General features: G+C 33.1%; 1 protein-coding gene across 1 annotated transcript in view; it reads right to left on the bottom strand.

Annotated features, from left to right (window-relative positions):
* Positions 1 to 20,891, bottom strand: part of LOC137248664 (tyrosine-protein kinase receptor torso) — a 193,587-nt gene that overhangs the window by 114,985 nt on the left and 57,711 nt on the right. The gene's annotated exons all lie outside the window — the stretch shown is intronic.

Below are 20,891 nucleotides of genomic sequence, written 5' to 3'. Positions count from 1 at the left end.
ACACATATGTCTCATACATACATATATGACATTGTTGAGTATAAACTGATGTCATAGTCGCTTTAACTCAGTAGCACGATGATTTCGTGTGTAATACACTGTATACACTTCGCTTATCATCGGTGTTAATTGAGTTTCGTGTAAATCGTTATGTTGCTAGCGTCAGAAGTAACTTTATTCATTTTATTGCACTATTAGTCTTACTTATTCCAATTAGTGTTTTCGTATAACACAGTTGACTTTCTTGCTCAATAAGACAACTGAGTACTGGACTGCTTCGTGGCTTATGAGCGGTTATTCATTTTACGAAGCACGACTATGTAAATGTGTATTAGTGGATATAAGTGCTTGATATTCTTTGTTTGCATACGCACTAATACTCATTTTTTGGTTAGTCCACTAATAACCTTAAAAGGTGAATAATTGCAGCTCACTGATTCATATACCTAAGTGAAGAATATTTGAAAAATATATTCACAATGGTAAGCAGCCTGAATTCCCTGTTAAATCGCTGTTCGATTACTTAAATCATTTGCTCAATAGTGTTTTTCAACCATTTTTGTAAACGACTGATAAATTGCATTATTAACATATTTTAAAACGTTTGCTTAACTGGTCCCTATATTTTCCCTATTAACTAGAATTTAGTTAATTTAAAGAAGGAAAGTTAAAGGTGAGTGTTTGGGCCTGGCCTGGAATATTTTTGGCGGATCCTCAATATGGCGACCGTAGGCCGAAGCCCTGTAAATGCGGCGAGTGGCCATTAGGTAAGCTTCCCAAGCGTGAAAACTGGTACGCGGTTCCTAAAATGAACATTTAACAAAAATTAAAAAAAAAAATTATAAATTTTCTACAAAATTACTGATATTGCTCGCTAGATAGCGTCTTAAATCCAACTGATTGTCGCGCCTCTACTGTTGCTGCCTTTTATAGTGTTTGGTTTCCTCGTTGACATTTCTAGGCGGTTCTGTTCTTGAATCTACTAGTTGGTTATCTGCTTTAAGTTTCTCAGCTATAACTACAGATGCACAATTTTTATAGCTTCTCTCTCAGCGCATGCACGTGTGTTTGTGCGTTGCTTCTCCGCTGCGTGTACGTACATATGTGTAGACATAATGATTGAATTATTGATGTGCATACACGTCACTGCATAGCATCGGCTTAGAGATGACAGTACCCCTTAGTGTTGCTAATATTCGTTACAATACAATTCAGCAATATAGAGGGCGAAAAAAAATTATATAACAGCTTAATAATCAATAAAACTAATGAATTTTAAAAACTTTTATTAAAATTATAAACTTTTATACTGATATCTAAGCAAAACACAGGTGAGGTCATTTCGTGACCTGAATATCACATGTGTAAGTTTTTTTGAATGTAACAGAGGGGTAAAAGACTATGATTTCTTTCAACAGTACCAACAGTTTCGTGGTGGTAAGCTGTTGAGAAATCATGAAAGTTTTGTCAATTCACATAATAATTCGTTTTTATATTCCGTTCCTAAATCGGATCTAATAGCTTTCATTGTACCATATGTTAATATAAAGGTTTCAAAAATGGCGCAAGCAATAATCTTTGCTGATTTATCTGGTACAGCTACTGTTACCAGGTATTTAGAAAAGTCACAAATCATAGTAACGGCGACCTTATTACCATATTTTGACTCCGGAAGTGGACCTATTGTATCGACAATTACTATGTCAAAAGGTTTGCAGGGCGTTGGAGTCAAGACAAGATTTTCCTTTGTTTTTGATTTTACTTTGATTAAAAGGCATTTATTGCAATTTTTGACAAATTTCGCAATGTCTGTTGTCATATTTTTCCAATAGTATTTTGTTCTTAATTTTGAATATAATCGTTTTGTACCGCAATGACCGCCTAACAAAGGGTCCTCATGATAAATTGTCATAAGTTTTTGCTTTTGCTCTGTTTCTGTTACAGTTTCTACAGGGTCTGTTAGTATTATTTGTAATGATTTTAAAATTTTATTACCGCTGATTTTAAAATTTGTAATTGAAAAATATATAATTTTTTGGCCATTCTAACTGCTTAATATTGTGACTGCCGGCTGCTTTTTCAAGCCTCGAAAATAACTAATCTAAATTATTTGTTTTTCCGTTAGCATTCACAAAATTAAGTAAGTTTAGTTTTTTATGTTTTAAATGCGCATAAATTTGTATATTAGAGATCTCATTATTTTTATTAAATTGTGTAGTCGACTTTATTCGCGGTATCTTTTTTGAAAAATCGTATGAAAATTTGTCATAAACTTGTACTTTAGGCGTATCGCAAAAAGTATCAGTAAAATTATCGTCTTTATTTTGTAATTCCTTTTGTTTAGTTTGTGATCGCGTTTGGACTGCTAAAACATGCTTTGTAGATTCTTTTATTTCGTCTATACTAATGCGTGAAAGAGCATCAGCCACAACGTTAGATTTTCCTATACATATATTCAATCGTAAATTTATATTGTGACAGTTCTAATCGAATTCTAGAAAGTTTAGACGAAGGGTCATTCATGTTAAAAAGATAAACTAGTGGTCTATGATCGGATTTTACTATGAAATTTGTACCGTAAACATATGGACGAAAATGCTTTATAGCGAATTGTATTGCTAGGAGTTCTAATTCGATAATTGCTTTTTTCTGTTCAGCTTTATTAAAAGATTTTGACGCGAAACAAATTGGTAAATCATTATCACCATGCTTCTGGCTCAATATAGCACCACAGCCATTCTTAGAAGCATCCACTGTAATTATAAATTCTTTTGTGAAGTCAGGGTATTGTAGAAGTTGAGGAGACATTAATGTAAGTTTTAGTTTTTCGAAAGCGTTTTCGCACGCTTCATCCCAAACAAATTCAACTTTTTTCCGATTTAAGCGATTTAAATGCGCTGCCAGAGACGAAAAATTCGGTATAAATCGCCTGTAGTAATTTGCAAATGCGACAAATCGCCTAACCGCATCTTTGTCTTTTGGCTTAGTATAACTTTTAATAGCGTCTATTTTCGAATCATCCGGCAGCAAACCTTTTGACGTGTATTTATGGCCTAGAAAAGTTACTTCGGAACGAAGGAAGTTGCACTTGTTTGGATTCAGCTTTAAATTAAACTTTCTACATGTTTCGAAAACTTTTTCCAAATTTTTAAGGTGGTGTGTCTCACTACAACCAATGACGATAACGTCGTCAATATATATAAAAGCCTGATTTGGCGAAATGCCTGAAAATGCTATTGACATCATACGAGAAAAATAGTTTGGTGCTATATTTAACCCGAAAGGTAAAACTTTCCAACGAAAAACTCCAGGATTTGTACTGAAAGAAGTTACGTCTCTAGATTTAGGGTGAAGGAGTATTTGGTGAAAACCAGAAAAAAGATCTAAAGTTGAAAAGTATTTGGCTCTGCCAAGATTGTCGAGTATGTCATCAACGCGTGCTAGTGGAAATTTGTCGGCTATAAGCTTTTTATTGACTGCTCTGAAATCTACGCACATACGATAGGACTTTTTGCCTGTTGGATCTTTTTTCGGTACCAAAATTAAAGAACTGTTATAATTTGAAAAACTAGGCTCGATTAAACCATTCTGTAATAGGTTTCCGACTTGTTTATTTATTTCTTCGCGTTGTGTGTATGGCAAACGGTAATTTTTAATATAGACAGGAGTTTTGCCAGTTAATCTAAGTTTTTGTTCGTAGAAATTATTAAGCGTCATTAAGTCGGTTTTTAATGCAAAAATATCAGAATATTTCAAACATAAATCAAGTTATTTCTTTTTAGCATAAGAAAGCATTTGTTTTGCCAAAATTGATTTAAGCTCTTCTATGCGTTTTGAATCGATAGGTGTATCATTTATGCGATAGACGTTTTTAATGTCTTCAGTTTGAATGTTGAAATATTTTACGTACTTGACCTCGTCGGTGGTGTTAATAACTTTTATTATTGGGTTTTTTGTATCAACGATACATTTTGCTGTGAAAACACCGTTACAGAGTTTATGAGAATCTACAAAAACTGGACTTGTCGAATTTTTCAAACCAAAAATACGAAAAAATTAGCATCTTGGTGGAATTACAAGAGTATTTGTTGAAGTGCTATGCAAAATTGAAATATTTACCTTTTCTGTCCCTTTTCCGAATGTAATTGTGTCATTAGCATAATTGATTATGTATTTGTTAGTTTTTAGAAAGTCTTTCCCTATTATACCGTCCGAAGGAATATTGAAGTTGTCATTGACAACGTGAAGAGTCAAAGGAAAAAATTTATTTGATGCAATTGTGGAGGATCCATTTTATGGATCATATAAAATGCCTGGCGCGCACACCTGTCTGGCGCACACTACACACGCACACTACACACGCACTCACCTTTTAACTTTCTTCTTTATATTTCTTTTAGTAAAACATTTATTTTCGTTGTATCAGTATAAGAAAATCTTTTTATTAATAGCTTTTTATCGTTTCTTACACACTTTTAGTTTTAGATGTAAAATCGCGCACTTACGCTTTAGTTCTCAAATTTAATACAAAACAAGTAAGGAAGGCTAAGTTCGGGTGTGACCGAACATTACATACTCAGTTGAGAGCTATGGAGACAAAATAAGGAAAATCACCATGTAGGAAAATGAACCTAGGGTAACCCTGGAATGTGGTTGTATGACATGTGTATCAAATGGAAGTTATTAAAGAGTATTTTAAGAGAGAGTAGGCCATAGATCTATGGATGGACGCCATTTAGGGATGTCGCCATAAAGGTGGACCAGGGCTGACTCAAGAATTTGTTTGTACGATATGGGTATCAAATGAAAGGTGTTACTGAGCATTTTAAGAGGGAGCGGGCCTTAGGTCTATCGGTGGACGCCTTTTCGAGATATCGCCATTAAGGTGGGCCAGGGGTGACTCTAGAATGTGTTTGTACGATATGGGTATCAAATGAAAGGTGTTAATGAGTATTTTCAAAGGGAGTGATCCTTAGTTCCATAGGTGGACACCGTTTCGAGATATCGCCATAAAGGTGAACCAGGGGCGACTCTAGAATGTGTTTGTACGATATGGCAATCAAATGAAAGGTGTTACTGAGCATTTTAAGAGGGAGTGAGCATTAGGTCTATAGGTGGACGCCTTTTCGAGATGTCGCCATTAGGGTGGGACAGGGGTGACTCTAGAATGTTTGTACGATATGGGTATCAAACGAAAGCTGTTACTGAGCATTTTAAAAGGGAGTTGGCATTAGGTCTATAGGTGGACGCCTTTTCGAAATATCGCCATTAGGGTGAGCCAGGGGTGACTCTAGAATGTTTGTACGATATGGGTATCAAACGAAAGGTGTTACTGAGCATTTTAGGAGGGAGAGGGCATTAGGTCTATAGGTGGACGCCTTTTCGAGATATCGCCATTAGGGTGGACCAGGGGTGACTCTAGAATGTGTTTGTACGATATGGATATCAAACTAAAGGTATTAATGAGGGTTTTAAAAGCGAGTAGCCCTTAGATGTATATGTGAAGGCGTTTTCGCGATATCGACCAAAATGTGGACCAGGTGATCCAGAAAATCATCTGTCGGGTACTGCTAATTTATTTATATATGCAATACCACTAACAGTATTCCTGCCAAGATTCCAAACGCTGTTGATTTCGCCTTGTAGAACTTTTTCATTTTCTTCTACTTAATATGGTAGGTGTCACACCCATTTTACAAAGTTTTTTCCAAAGTTATATTTTGCGTCAATAAACCAATCCAATTACCATGTTTCATCCTTTTTTTCGTATTTGGCATAGAATTATGGCATTTTTTTCATTTTTCGTAATTTTCGATATCGATAAAGTGGGCGTGCTTATGGTCGGATTTCGGCCATTTTTTATACCAATATAAAGTGAGTTCAGATAAGTGCGTGGACTAAGTTTAGTAAAGATATATCGGTTTTTGCTCAAGTTATTGTGTTAACGGCCGAGAGGAAGGCCAGACGGTGGACTGTGTATAAAAACTGGGCGTGTCTTCCACCGATTTCGCCCATTTTCACAGAAAACAGTTACCGTCATAGAGTCTATGCCTCTACCAAATTTAAGAAGGATTGGTAAATTTTTGTTCGACTTATGGCATTAAAAGTATTCTAGACAAACTAAATGAAAATGGGCGGAGCCACGCCCATTTTGAAATTTTCTTTTATTTTTGTATTTTGTTGCATCATATCATTACTGGAGTTGAATTCTGACTTAATATACTTATATACAGTAAAGATATTAAATTTTTTGTTAAAATTTGAATTAAAAAAAAATTTTTTTTTAAAAGTGGGCGTGCTGTTCATCCAATTTTGTTAATTTTTATTTAGCACATATATAGTAATAGTAGTAACGTTCCTGCCAAATTTCATCATGATATCTTCAACGACTGCCAAATTACAGCTTGCAAAACTTTTAAATTACCTTCTTGTAAAAGTGGGCGGTGCCACGCCCATTGTCCAAAATCTTACTAATTTTCTATTCTAAGTCATAACATCAACCCACCTACTAAGTTTCATCGCTTTATCCGCCTTTGGCAATGAATTATCGCATTTTTTCGGTTTTTCGAAATTTTCGATATCGAAAAAATGGGCGTGGTTATAGTCCGATATCGTTCATTTTAAATAGCGATCTGAGATGAGTGCCCAGGAATCTACATACCGAATTTCATCAAGATACCTCAAAATTTACTCAAGTTATCGTGTTAACGGACGGACGGACGGACGGACATGGCTCAATCAAATTTTTTTTCGATCCTGATTATTTTGATATATGGAAGTCTATATCTATCTCGATTCCTTTATATATGTACAACCAACCGTTATCCAATCAAACTTAATATACTCTGTGAGCTCTGCTCAACTGAGTATAAACACTTTAAATTTAGGTTCTGTAATTTAACAGTAAACTTTTGGTTCTTATTTTTGTATATATTTTTCTTACAACCCTTTTTAGGTCACTCACTGTCAGTTGCGGATCTAAACAATTGAGCGTGTGTATTAGGTGCCGGTTTTCTTCTAACTGCCAAACTGCTGCTAACGCAACTGTAGCGCGGCAGTTTTTCTTTACGTTGCTTAGCAACGAAATTAATGATGTCGTCGAAATAAATCATGGCGTCGAGCAACGGCAGTTTCAGCCAATCAGAAACTCTCCAAGTAGCTCGACTCTAACAATTTTAGTGATGCCAATTGCATCTGATGTATGGTTGCATCTTGCATATTTCTGAAGAGGGTTGCCATCTACAATTTATTTTAATGCAATTTACTATGGCACTACATCATTCCCCTAAGAAAAGAAGAATTTGGTAAGATTAGTAATTAGTCTTGCCACATTCTTCTTTAGGCTTTAAAATGTTGTTGTAATGTTATGAACGAAGGAGTTTGCTAGCATTAGGGTGCTCTAACCCGGGACTCATTCGTTCATCGCAGTGCAACTTCTAAAAAGATGATTAAAAATGAAAAGAAAATTTTGAGTAAAGTGAAATATATAAAAGTTAGTTTGAAAATTGAATTTAATGTTTGAAGTAAACCGGTTTTTTTCTTCTTATTGTAAAATCTACTTAATTAAGTGTATACTTATTTGTTACATTTTTTTTTTTTTTTTTTAGCCTTCATTTGCGGATTTTTAAAATATATTTATATCTAAAGATTATTAGAATAGACTATTAGATTAGTTAATTTTTTGTACTCGATTTTTGTGTACAATATTTTCGTTTTCTTTACTTATCTCACAAATTGTTACATTTGGCCCATCAATATTCTTTACTATGTAGGGACCTTGATGTATATTTTTATGTTTATTTCTAGGTTCTGTTTCTACTAAAACTCTATCATTAATTTTAATTTCTAAAGTCTTAGCCGTTTTATCGTATAAATCTTTATTTCTAATCTTATGCTTATTAATCAAATTTTTTGCCATTTTATGCGATTTTTGCATTCTAAACTTAAGCTCTTTTGTGTAGTTTTCTACATTGTAGATCGGATCAATTTGCTCTTTTTGCAATTCATGTGGCATTGTAGTTTTTCTGCCAAATATTAATTCAAAGGGAGCAAATTTATTATCAAAAGCCGAACTACTTGTAGTATTGTGTAAAAATGTAAAGTATTTTAAATATGTATCCCAATCTGAATACGTTTCATTTAGATATGCACGCAAGTATTCGTTAAAGACAATATGATTTCTTTCAACAGTACCAACAGTTTCATGGTGGTAGGCTGTTGAGAAATCATGATCAATCCTTAAAAGTTTTGTCAATTCAGAGAATAATTCGTTTTTAATTCCGTTCCTAAATCAGATCTAATAGCTTTCATTGTACCATATGTTAATATAAAGGTTTCAAAAATAGCGCAAGCAATAGTTTTTGCTGATTTATCTGGTACAGCTACTGTTACCAGGTATTTAGAAAAGTCACAAATCATAGTAACAGCGACCTTGTTACCATATTTTGATTCCGGAAGTGGACCTATTGTATCGACAATTACTATGTCAAAGGGTCTGCAGGGTGTTGGAGTCAACACAAGATTTTCCTTTGTTTTTGGTTTTACTTTATTTAAAAGGCATTTATTGCAATATTCGACAAATTTCGCAATGTCTCTTGTCATATTTTTCCAATAGTATTTTGTTCTTAATTTGGAATATAATCGTTTTGTACCGCAATGACCGCCTAACAAAGGGTCCTCATGATAAATTGTCATAAGTTTTTGCTTTTGCTCTGTTTCTGTTACAGTTTCTACAGGGTCTGTTAATATTATTTGTAATGATTTTAAAGTTTTATTACCGCTGATTTTAAAATTGTTAATAGAAAATTCTTTGAAAAATATATCATTTTTTGGCCATTCTAACTGCTTAATATTGTGACTGCCGGCTGCTTTTTCAAGCCTCGAAAATAACTAATCTAAATTATTTGTTTTTCCGTTAGCATTCACAAAATTAAGTAAGTTTAGTTTTTTATGTTTTAAATGCGCATAAATTTGTATATTAGAGATCTCATTATTTTTATTAAATTGTGTAGTCGACTTTATTCGCGGTATCTTTTTTGAAAAATCGTATGAAAATTTGTCATAAACTTGTACTTTAGGCGTATCGCAAAAAGTATCAGTAAAATTATCGTCTTTATTTTGTAATTCCTTTTGTTTGGTTTGTGATCGCGTTTGGACTGCTAAAACATGCTTTGTAGATTCTTTTATTTCGTCTATACTAATGCGTGAAAGAGCATCAGCCACAACGTTAGATTTTCCTATATATTCAATCGTAAATTTATACTCTGACAGTTCTAATCGAATTCTAGAAAGTTTAGACGAAGGGTCATTCATGTTAAAAAGATAAACTAGTGGTCTATGATCGGATTTTACTATGAAATTCGTACCGTAAACATATGGACGAAAATGCTTTATAGCGAATTGTATTGCTAGGAGTTCTAATTCGATAATTGCTTTTTTCTGTTCAGCTTTATTAAAAGATTTTGACGCGAAACAAATTGGTAAATCATTATCACCATGCTTCTGGCTCAATATAGCACCACAGCCATTCTTAGAAGCATCTACTGTAATTATAAATTCTTTTGTGAAGTCAGGGTATTGTAGAAGTTGAGGAGACATTAATGTAAGTTTTAGTTTTTCGAAAGCGTTTTCGCACGCTTCATCCCAAACAAATTCAACTTTTTTCCGATTTAAGCGATTTAAATGCGCTGCCAGAGACGAAAAATTCGGTATAAATCGCCTGTAGTAATTTGCAAATGCGACAAATCGCCTAACCGCATCTTTGTCTTTTGGCTTAGTATAACTTTTAATAGCGTCTATTTTCGAATCATCCGGCAGCAAACCTTTTGACGTGTATTTATGGCCTAGAAAAGTTACTTCGGAACGAAGGAAGTTGCACTTGTTTGGATTCAGCTTTAAATTAAACTTTCTACATGTTTCGAAAACTTTTTCTAAATTTTTAAGGTGGTGTGTCTCACTACAACCAATGACGATAACGTCGTCAATATACATAAAAGCCTGATTTGGCGAAATGCCTGAAAATGCTATTGACATCATACGAGAAAAATAGTTTGGTGCTATATTTAACCCGAAAGGTAAAACTTTCCAACGAAAAACTCCTCGATCTGTACTGAAAGAAGTTACGTCTCTAGATTTAGGGTGAAGGAGTATTTGGTGAAAACCAGAAAAAAGATCTAAAGTTGAAAAGTATTTGGCTCCGCCAAGATTGTCGAGTATGTCATCAACGCGTGCTAGTGGAAATTTGTCGGCTATAAGCTTTTTATTGACTGCTCTGAAATCTACGCACATACGATACGACTTTTTGCCTGTTGGATCTTTTTTCGGTACCAAAATTAAAGGACTGTTATAATTTGAAAAACTAGGTTCGATTAAATCATCCTGTAATAGGTTTTCGACTTGTTTATAGATTTTTTCGCGTTGTGTGTATGGCAAACGGTAATTTTTAATATAGACAAAGGGTTTTGTCAGTTAATCTAAATTTTTGTTCGTAGAAATTATTAACCGTCATTAAGTCGGTTTTTAACGCAAAAATATCAGAATATTTCAAACATAAATCAAGTAATTTCTTTTTAGCGTAAGAAGGCATTTGTTTTGCCAAAATTGATTTAAGCTCTTCTATACGTTTTGAATCGATAGGTGTATCATTTATTCGATAGACATTGAAGTTTTTAATGTCTTCAGTTTGAATATTGAAATCTTTTACGCACTTGACCTCGTCGGTGGTGTTGATAACTTTTATTATTGGGTTTTTTGTATCAACGATACATTTTGCTGTGAAAACACCGTTACAAAGTTCCTGGGAATCAACAAATACTGGACTTGTCGAATTTTCCAAACTAAAAACACGAAAAACTTCGCATCTTGGTGGAATTACAAGAGTATTTGTTGAAGTGCTATGCAAAATTGAAATATTTACCTTTTCTGTCCCTTGTCCGAATGTAATTGTGTCATTAGCATAATTGATTATGCTTTTGTTCGTTTTTAGAAAGTCTTTCCCTATTATACCGTCCGAAGGGATATTAAAGTTGTCATTGACAACATGAAGAGTCAGAGGAAAAAATGTATTTGATGCGGTTATACTTGTATTAACTGCTCCTAGTGTTGTTACCGTGTCTGTTGTTACGCCTGTTATATTTATTACGTTACTATTGTCTACTTCTACATCGTTTGCCAAACTGGAAATTTTTATTAGTGAAATGTCTGCCTGTGAATCTACTAGAAAAGAACATATTTTATGAGAATCGCTACAAGCGACTTCGACGAAATCGGAAAAATTTAGATTTAGACAATATATTGTCTGAGACGTATTTAGTCGAATTGCTCCTGCTCCCTCAGTGTTCGCGCCTGAGGGGCTTCGGCATTTAAAGAACGAACATTGGATGAGTTTCTAAAATTTGAACCCTGATTACTGGAAGTTCTGTTATTTCCGGACCGATTATTATTGTTATTGTTGGAATTGCTATTGCCTCTATTGTAATTGCGATTATTGCCTCTTTTATAATTGTTATTCCGGAAATTTGTATTACTGTGTTGTCTATTTGCATTACCGTTAAATCGAAAATTACTATTGTTGTTATATCTGAAATTATTGTTACCTCTAGAATTTCCACGGAAATTACTATATCTTATCGGATGTGACCGAAACGCTAACACTTGCCGCTCTTTAACTTCCTGTTCTCGCTCTATAATCATTTTCGCTACTACGTCCTTTGAATCGTTGAAGGTTGTTGACGCAAGGATTGATTTCACCATATCTGACCTACTATTTAATCTACAAACGCTAATGGTTTGTTCAACTGCCATCTCATGGGTTTTTGCCTTCATCATACCTTCAATGATTAGACAGCGCTCTAACGAGTCAGAAAGCTCTTCTACCTGCTTTGAAAATTCTGAAAAATTGTTATTTGTTACTCTTAAGGCTGCAATTTTTCCCGCGACAACTTTCGAGTTGTCTGGCCTAATTGTACTACATATCGTTTCTTTAATTTGACTGACTGATTCTATATGCCTTGGTAGTGCTTCGCGAGCTTTGCCTTCGAGCTTGGATTTTAAAAATGCAATAAAAGTAGGAGTTAAATTTTCGTTAGAGAATACTTCCATTAATTCAACTTTATTTATAAATGAGCCAAGTGCTAACGGGTCTCCACTGTAGTTTTCTCGCATAATCGAGGCACACGTGCTAATAAACGATTTTTTCTCCTCGATTGTGGCCATGGTTGTACCGTTAAGAATAGGAGTTAGAATAGAAAAACTAGAATTTGGAATTACAGGTTGATCAGCAAATCCTAAAAAGTCTGCACTCAGGGATAATTTATAATTATGTTCACTTGTTAAGGTATCAGTTGACGATGCACTCGAAGATGAATCAGAATCTGAATTATTGGAATCTAAATCTTGTTCTGAGTTTTTGGAATCTAATTCTTGCTCTGAATTTTTGGAACTTGAACCTGGATGTGAATTTTTAGAAACTACCTTCCCGTTTCTTAGGTCCATACGTGTTGAAGCGAACAGACAAAATATTAAAATTTTGTTGCAAGATATGTGGAATTTGTTTATGAAGATTGAATATAAATTGAATTTAAAGGAAATTAAATTTGAACGAGTTGAGTTGAAAAAAGAAAATTACGAAAGTATTCTTAAAGGAAATTTATGAAAATATTTTAAAAGAATTTTGTGAAACTATGTATTTTTGAAAGCTTTTAGATTTTAGTTATAATTATACAATTGGTTAGCGAATACTTATTGCAAAAAAAGCTTTAGTTAGTGAATTTTTTGAAATACTAAAGTTAGTGATTAGTTAATAAAGGGATTCACGAAAATATTTACTTTACGCTTTTGTTGTCCGCAAATTCAAACCCAATGATTGAAATTAGCTGAAAATTTTTCATGCAAAACGGAAGTGGGAATTGGAATTCACATGCAATTTAAAAGATGTTGAATATATTTATTGAAATGTAAGGATTTTTAATTGTACAGAATGTGAAACAATTTTTGAATCTGAAATGTATGGCAAAATTATAATTTTATTTGAATTTAAATGCAAAGATTATAGAATGGCAAATATTTTTGTACAGGCTTTAAACGGACGCACCGCTTTTATCAAAATTGTCTTGTTTTTATTTTTATAGACACGGGCGTACCGCATCTTTCCAAAATTGTATTATAAAATGTATGTCATATTTTTACGCGGACGCACCGCTTACGAAAAGTGAAAAAAATAATTTTTGTATTTTTGTGTTGATGGAGCCCACTGTAGGGCAGGGTGGAACTACAACTAAAATTTTATTCGAATGGTTAATTATATTGGCAACTTCTTTTTTTTGATGACCAATTACTATAACTTATAAAATTTTCCCGTTTTTGTCCGACCCTGACCCACAGTGCCTACCTGTATATTTGTATGTTTGTGGAAAATTTTAATTTTTGTAGTGATTAATATAATTAATTAAGTATAATGTTTTGTAATTTTGAAATATTTATGAAAAATAATTTTTGAAAAAAATGGAAGATTAATATAAAGTAAAATTTTTTTTTTTTTTATTTTTTTTTATTTTATTTTATTTGTAAATATAATACATAATCCAAAATAGTTTTGTAATTTTGAAGAGTATTGAAAAAATGTAATTTAAGTGAATTTGTTAAAAGTAGAAATATTTTATTTCGCCATACCAACTGTACCGCTGCTCTCTGCTCTGCTGCTGATTACTTCCCGCTATATTGGGTCTCTTGTGGTTCCGTTATGAGCGTGGCTTGGCTAATGCCGTTTTTCCACTAAAAAATATATATACCATATTATGCTTCCGTTATGGGGTTGGGGTGGCTGCTGCCGTTTTTCGCCAAAAATTAAAAATGGTCAATTTTACTAATTTTAATGCCTGTAACTTTTGTATTAAGATTTTTCCATATGTATTTTGTTTTTTTTTTCGACTGGTGACTATTCCATTCCACCATGCTTTAGTAATTTATAGGTGTTTATGTATTTTTTTGTAGATATTTTCCAAAAAAAATTTTTTTGTAGTTTTTTTCGTTTTTATATTTTTTGTAATGGTTTTTAAATTTTATATATTTTTTTTTTTTTTGAAAATGGTTTTTTAAATTTTTGTATTTTTTTTTGTAGATTTTAAAATGTTTTTAGTTTTTTTTTTTGTAGGGTTTTTGTATATTTTGTATTTTTTTGTAGATATTTCAAATTTTTATATTTTTTTTTGTAATGGTTTTTAATGTTTTATACTTTTTTTTTGTAAATTTTTTTGGTTTTAAACTTTTTTTGTAAATTTTTTGATTTTGTAACTTTGTATGTATGGGTTTTTTGTTAATTATAAATTTTTTTTTTTAAATTTCAAATTTTAAGTGGGTTTTTTCAAATCCCACGCCTGTTGGGAGGCTTGCCTCCTCCCGGCCACTCGCCGCATTTACAGGGCTTCGGCCCACGGTCGCCAATGGAGGATCCATTTTATGGATCCTATAAAATGCCTGGCGCGCACACCTGTCCGGCGCACACTACACACGCACTCACCTTTTAACTTTATTCTTTATATTTCTTTTAGTAAAACATTTATTTTCGTTGTATATGTATAAGAAAATCTTTTTATTAATAGCTTTTTATCGTTTCTTACACACTTTTAGTTTTAGATGTAAAATCGCGCACTTACGCTTTAGTTCTCAAATTTAATACAAAAACACTTTAAATTTAGGTTCTGTAATTTAACAGTAAACTTTTGGTTCTTATTTTTGTATATATTTTTCTTACAACCCTTTATAGTTCACTCACTGTCAGTTGCGGATCTAAACAATTGAGCGTGTGTATTAGGTGCCGGTTTTCTTCTAACTGCCCAAACTGCTGCTAACGCAACTCTGTAGCGCGGCAGTTTTTCTTTACGTTGTTTAGCAACGAAATTAATGATGGCGTCGAAATAAATCATGGCGTCGAACAACGGCAGTTTCAGCCAATCAGAAACTCTCCAAGTTGCTCGACTCTAACAATTTTAGTGATGCCAATTGCATCTGATGTATGGTTGCATCTTGCACATCTCTGAAGAGGGTTTTCCATCTACAATTTATTTTAATGCATTTTACTATGGCACTTTACAATTATACTTGTATTAACTGTTCCTAGTGTTGTTACCGTGTCTGTTGTTACGCCTGTTATATTTATTACGTTACTATCGTCTACTTCTACATCGTTGCCAAACTGGAAATTTTTATTAGTGAAATGTCTGCCTGTGAATCTACTAGAAAAGGACATATTTTATGAGAATCGCTACAAGCAACTTCGACTGGGAATATTTAAATTTAGACAATATATTGACTGAGAAGTATTTAGTCGAATTGCTCCTGCTCTCTCAATGTTCGCGCCTGAGGGGCTTCGGCATTTAAAGAACGAACATTGGCTGAATTTCAAGAATTTGAACCCTGATTATTGGAATATCTGTTATTTACGGACTGATTATTATTGTTATTGTTGGAATTGCTACTGCCTCTATTGTAATTGCGATTATTGCCTCTTTTATAATGTTATTTCCGAAATTTGTATTATTGTGTTGCCTATTTGCGTTGTTAAATCGAAAATTACTATTGCTGTTGTATCTAAAATTACTGTTGCTTTGAAATTTCCACGGAAATTACTATATCTTATCGGACGTGACCGAAACGTTAGCACTTGCCGCTCTTTAACTTCCTGTTCTCGCTCTATAATCATTTTCGCTACAACGTCCTTTGAATCTTTGAAGGTTGTTGATCTGATCTACTATTTAATCTACAAACGCTAATGGTTTGTTCAACCGCCATCTCATGGGCTTTTGCCTGCGTCATACCTTAGACAGCGCTCTAACGAGTCAGAAAGCTCTTCTACCTGCTTGGAAAATTCTGAAAAATTGTTATTGGTTACTCTTAAGGCTGTAATTTTTGAGTTGTCTGGCCTAATTTTACTACATAGCGCTTCTTTAATTTGGCGGACTCATCAAAAATTATAAATTTTGGTGGAAACGCCACTTCCATAACGGCATCATTAGACGATACAGAAAACTACAACAAAATTGTTCATCAGAAAAAAACGGCACTAGCCACGCCGCTTCCATAACGGGACCACAAAAAGAAGAGAAGATAGCGGAAATTGCGCATCAGCAGCAGAGCAGCGAACAGTTACGCGGTGGTACAGTAGCGGCAGTCGGTATGGCGCACAGTGTGCAAATATATAATTTATAATACATACATTTCATACTATATTAACTTTTATTAACTTTTAAACATTTATCTTTCATGCTTATTAAAATGAAAATACAATAAATAAATAAATATAAACTTTTTCACTTTACGACATTCACGTTACATACTTATTATATATATTTTATATTATATTCATTTTCTGAAATTCTCAAAAGTTACTTTTCAAAAAATTTATATTTTTGCATTACATTTATTCAAACTGCACATACATATAGGTATATGTGTAACCTAACAGGTAGGCACTGTGGGAGAGAGTCGGACAAAAACTGCATTAAAACCTCATTCGTTCTTTTCGTTATTGAAACAATTGTGATTCAGTAAATTTTCAATAAAAGTTTTCATTAGTTTTGGTCCCACTCTGCCCCACAAAATTTTTTTACTTTTCTTAAGCGATGCGTCCGCGTAAAAATATGATACAAATTTTCTTTAAAGCGGTGCGTCCGTGTATAAACATGACATACATTTTTTAATCCCGGTGCGTCCGAGGACATTTATATTACAAGTTTGAAAAGATGCGGTGCGCCCGTATCTATAAAAATAAAACCATACAATTTTGATAAAAGCGGTGCTTCCGTTTCAGGCCTTATATGAAATTATTTGCCATTCTTTAATTTTTGCATTTAGATAATAAAAATTTAATTAAAAATTATAATTTGCCATACATTTCAAATGCAAAAATTTTTTTTCACATTCTGGACAATTAAAAATTCTTCCATTTCAATAAATATATTCGTAAACAATATTCAACATCTTTTAAATTGCATGTGAGGTCCAATTCCCACTTCCCGTTTTGTATGAAAAATTTTCAGGTAATTCTAATCATTGAGTTTGGATTTGCGTACAACAAAAGCGTAAAGTAAATATTATTGAATCCTTCTTTTCATTAAGTAATCACTAACTTTAGTATTTCAATAAAATTCACTAACTAAAGTTTTTTTGCAATAAGTATTCGCTAACCAATTGTATAATTATAAAATCTAAAAGCTTTCAAAAATACATACTTTCACAAATTTCTTTTTAAAATATTTTCATAAATTTCCTTTAAAAATACTTTCATAATTTTCTTTTGAGCTCAACTCAACTCGTTCAAATTCAATTTCCTTTAAATTCAATTTCTATTCAATCTTCAAAAATAATTTCCACTTATCTTGCTCCAAAAAAATTTTTAAAATTTCGTCTGTTCGTTTCAACACGTATGGACCTAAGAAACGGGAAGGTAGTTTCTAAAAATTCACATCAAAGTTCAAATGCCAAAAATTCAGAGTAAGATTTAGATTGCAAAAACTCAGAGCAAGATTTAGATTTCAATAATTCAGATTCCGATTCAGCTTCAATTGCATCTTCAACTGATACCTTAACAAGTGAACATAATAAATTATCCCTGAGTGCAGACTTTTTAGGATTTGCTAATCAACTTACAATTCCAAATTCTAGTTTTTCTATTCTAACTCCGATTCTTAACGTTACAACCATGGCCACAATCGAGGAGAAAAAATCGTTTATTAGCACGTGTGCCTCGATTATGCGAGAAAACTACAGTGGAGACCCGTTAGCAATTGGCTCATTTATAAATAAAGTTGAATTAATGGAAGTACTCTCTAACGAAACTTTAACTCCTACTTTTATTGGATTTTTAAAATCCAAGCTCGAAGGCAAAGCTCGTGAAGCCCTACCAACGCATATAGAATCAGTTAGGTCAGACAACTCGAAAGTTGTCGCGGGAAAATTGCCACCTTAAGAGTAACCAATAACAATTTTTCAGAATTTTCCAAGCAGGTAGAAGAGCTTTCTGACTCGTTAGAGCGCTGTCTAAGGTATGACGCAGGCAAAAGCCCATGAGATGGCGGTTGAACAAACCATTAGCATTTGTAGAGTAAATAGTAGGTCAGATATGGTGAAATCAATCCTTGCGTCAACAACCTTCAACGATTCAAAGGACGTAGTAGCGAAAATGATTATAGAGCGAGAACAGGAAGTTAAAGAGCGGCAAGTGCTAACGTTTCGGTCACGCCCGATAAGATATAGTAATTTCCGTGGAAATTCCAGAGGCAACAGTAATTTTAGATACAAAAACAATAGTATATTTAATAATTTGGGAAAAATTTTTCCCAAATTATTAAATAAATTATAAAATTAAAAAATTGCTTCAAATAAAATGTTTTCATACATTTAAAAAAAAAAGCAATACGGGCAATCCCCGATTATTAAATCATAAAAACAATAGTAATTTTCGATTTAACAACGCAAATGGGCAACACAATAATACAAATTACGGAAATAACAATTACAAAAGAGGCAATAATCGCAATTACAATAGAGGCAGTAGCAACTCCAACAATAACAATAATAATCGGTCCGTAAATAACAGATATTCTAATAATCAGGGTTAAAATTCTAGAAATTCAGCCAATGTTCGTTCTTTAAATGCCGAAGCCTCTCAGTCAATATATTGTCTAAATTTAAATATTCCCAGTCGAAGTTGCTTGTAGCGATTCTCATAAAATATGTCCTTTTCTAGTAGATTCACAGGCAGACATTTCACTAATAAAAATTTTCACTTTGACAACAGGCGTAACAACAGACACGGCAACAACACTAGGAACAGTTAATACAAGTATAATTGCATCAAATACATTTTTTCCTTTGACTCTTCATGTTGTCAATGACAACTTCAATATTCCTTCGTACGGTATAATAGGGAAAGACTTTCTAAAAACGAACAAATATATAATCAATTATGCTAATGACACATTACATTCGGACAAGGGACAGAAAAGGTAAATATTTCAATTTTGCATAGCACTTCAACAAATACTCTTGTAATTCCACCAAGATGCGAATTTTTTCGTGTTTTTAGTTTGAAAAATTCGACAAGTCCAGTTTTTGTAGATTCTCATGAACTCTGTAACGGTTTTTTCACAGCAAAATGTATCGTTTATACAAAAAACCCAATAATAAAAGTTATTAACACCACCGACGAGGTCAAGTACGTAAAAGATTTCAATATTCAAACTGAAGACATTAAAAACTTCAACGTCTATCGCATAAATGATACACCTATCGATTCAAAACGCATAGAAGAGCTTAAATCAATTTTGGCAAAACAAATGCTTTCTTATGCTAAAAAGAAATAACTTGATTTATGTTTGAAATATTCTGATATTTTTGCATTAAAAACCGACTTAATGACGCTTAATAATTTCTACGAACAAAAACTTAGATTAACTGACAAAACTCCTGTCTATATTAAAAATTACCGTTTGCCATACACACAACGCGAAGAAATAAATAAACAAGTCGAAAACCTATTACAGAATGATTTAATCGAACCTAGTTTTTCAAATTATAACAGTCCTTTAATTTTGGTACCGAAAAAAGATCCAACAGGCAAAAAGTCGTATCGTATGTGCGTAGATTTCAGAGCAGTCAATAAAAAGCTTATAGCCGACAAATTTCCACTAGCACGCGTTGATGACATACTCGACAATCTTGGCGGAGCCAAATATTTTTCAACTTTAGATCTTTTTTCTGGTTTTCACCAAATACTCCTTCACCCTAAATCTAGAGACGTAACTTCTTTCAGTACAAATCCTGGAGTTTTTCGTTGGAAAGTTTTACCTTTCGGGTTAAATATAGCACCAAACTATTTTTCTCGTATGATGTCAATAGCATTTTCAGGCATTTCGCCAAATCAGGCTTTTATATATATTGACGACGTTATCGTCATTGGTTGTAGTGAGACACACCACCTTAAAAATTTGGAAAAAGTTTTCGAAACATGTAGAAAGTTTAATTTAAAGCTGAATCCAAACAAGTGCAACTCCCTTCGTTCCGAAGTAACTTTTCTAGGCCATAAATACACGTCAAAAGGTTTGCTGCCGGATGATTCGAAAATAGACGCTATTAAAAGTTATACTAAGCCAAAAGACAAAGATGCGGTTAGGCGATTTGTCGCATTTGCAAATTACTACAGGCGATTTATACCGAATTTTGCGTCTCTGGCAGCGCATTTAAATCGCTTAAATCGGAAAAAGTTGAATTTGTTTGGGATGAATCGTGCGAAAACGCTTTCGAAAAACTAAAACTTGCATTAATATCTCCTCAACTTTTACAATACCCTGACTTCACAAAAGAATTTATATTTACAGTAGATGCTTCTAAGAATGGCTGTGGTGCTATATTGAGCCAGAAGCATGGTGATAATGATTTACCAATTTGTTTCTCGTCAAAATCTTTTAATAAAGCTGAACAGAAAAAAGCAATTATCGAATTAGAACTCCTAGCAATACAATTCGCTATAAGGCATTTTCGTCCATATGTTTACGGTACAAATTTCATAGTAAAATCCGATCATAGACCACTAGTTTATCTTTTTAACATCAATGACCCTTCGTCTAAACTTTCTAGAATTCGATTAGAACTGTCACAATATAAATTTACGATTGAATATATGTGTAGGAAAATCTAACGTTGTGGGTGATGCTCTTTCACGCATTAGTATAGACGAAATAAAAGAATCTACAAAGCATGTTTTAGCAGTCCAAACGCGATCACAAACCATACAAAAGGAATTACAAAATAAAGACGATAATTTTACTGATACTTTTTGCGATACGCCTAAAGTACAAGTTTATGACAAATTTTCATACGATTTTTCAAAAAAGATA

This window comes from Eurosta solidaginis, chromosome 4, assembly GCF_040869045.1.
Source record: "Eurosta solidaginis isolate ZX-2024a chromosome 4, ASM4086904v1, whole genome shotgun sequence".
Lineage (NCBI taxonomy): Eukaryota > Metazoa > Arthropoda > Insecta > Diptera > Tephritidae > Eurosta > Eurosta solidaginis.
The sequence above is the reverse complement of the archived record's forward strand: the minus strand, read 5'-3'. Positions and strand labels throughout refer to the sequence as shown.